A 1,428-nucleotide genomic window follows, 5' to 3' on the forward strand; every position below is an offset into this window, starting at 1 on the left:
GTATACCTTTCTTTTTTGATTACACGTTCTGTGCTTGAGTTTAAAAAAATGAGAACATTCATGTATAACCTGAATAATTATAATGCTTAGAAAACTTTCTTATTAGCAACAGGAGGCTGGCTTTTTTCCTAATGAGTGATCTTAGCTCCTTTTTGGATTTTTCTCCCTTGAGCTGGCCAAACTCACCACTGAAGGGGTGGTCGGGTGGTGTCACCTCTACACACAAGTCCTCAGACAGTGGTGAAGGTACTGAAAATGCTTTTCTTCCTTGTAAGGGCAACTTCTTTGCTATTGGCTTTGACAGAAAATTCTCATTGGTGGCTCACGAGCAAAAATGGTCCTAATTTCTTATGGCCAGTTTTAGGCAAGGTTGTGAAGGGATTAACATCTGTCCTCCATATACTACCTTCCATCTTTCTTGACACTCCTCCCCAGGTCATGCTAAGAATTTATGCTGCCTCCCTCTGTCCCTCTCCCCTCCATTAAAGCTTGCCTTCATATCCTTACTTTGGGGTTACTTTGCTGCACATGGCTGATAACATAAAGGGTTATCATTCTAAAGCTACGTATATTTTGAACTGATATTAAAAGACTTAAACTTAAAGAAAGGAGTCTAAACTGGCATTTTCAGCATCATCTGAAATGTGGGAGAGAAGGGACAGGAGGGTGGAGAGGAGAGATAGGTCTGAGGTCTTCCCACCTATCATTAATAATATGGTCTAAACATTGCTACTAACACGTTTGGCCCTAGTCCTTCAAACTCATTTATTCAATAAACACTTAAGAAGCACCTGGTATGTGTCAAACATTATACTGGCTGCTAGGAATATAGAGAGGAGGATTAACACATAAAGCTGATAGCAAGGACTTTTCAATAGAGAACCACTAGTCCTCCTTTTTAATAGAGAAATCTAGTGCTCTTCAATAGAGAACTACTATTTTTTTTTAAGAACTACAATTTTTTTAAGTGCCCTAAAAAATGTAGGCATTACACACATACACACACACACACACACAGATTGGAAGAATCGGAATACCTCCAGCTTGAGAACACACCTTTCCTGCTGTGAATAACTACCTATGAGAATGTATCTGCCTAAACAGAAAGCTGGACAACATGTGCTTCTGATACAAACTCTGCCATCACACAGAGTAGTTCAGGAGAAGCCAAGTTTCATCTTAGACAGACTTCCCACACAGATAGGACTTGCCTCTAGGGCCTTTGGTATTCCCTGTGTGATCTGGTAACTCTGACCACATACAAGGAGAAAAGTTGCTCCCTAACTAGTGGTGTTCAGTAGTACTAACAACTGCCTGGGAAAGCCACTGATCTCAACCAGGGGCCACCTCTTAGAGGCAAAAGCCCGATGACCAAGACTTGAAACGTTATTTCTATATGTCCTACAGAAAATGCTTTTTGTTTTTTTT

At 40.4% G+C, this 1,428-nt stretch overlaps 1 protein-coding gene across 1 annotated transcript in view; it reads right to left on the reverse strand.

Moving 5' to 3' along the window:
* Nucleotides 1–1,428, reverse strand: part of LOC103595787 (ADAMTS-like protein 1) — a gene marked incomplete at its 3' end in the record, with an annotated part of 87,871 nt that overhangs the window by 75,457 nt on the left and 10,986 nt on the right. The window lies entirely within an intron of this gene.

Source organism: Galeopterus variegatus, unplaced genomic scaffold (genome assembly GCF_000696425.1).
Source record: "Galeopterus variegatus unplaced genomic scaffold, G_variegatus-3.0.2 Scaffold1845, whole genome shotgun sequence".
Taxonomy (NCBI): Eukaryota; Metazoa; Chordata; class Mammalia; order Dermoptera; family Cynocephalidae; genus Galeopterus; species Galeopterus variegatus.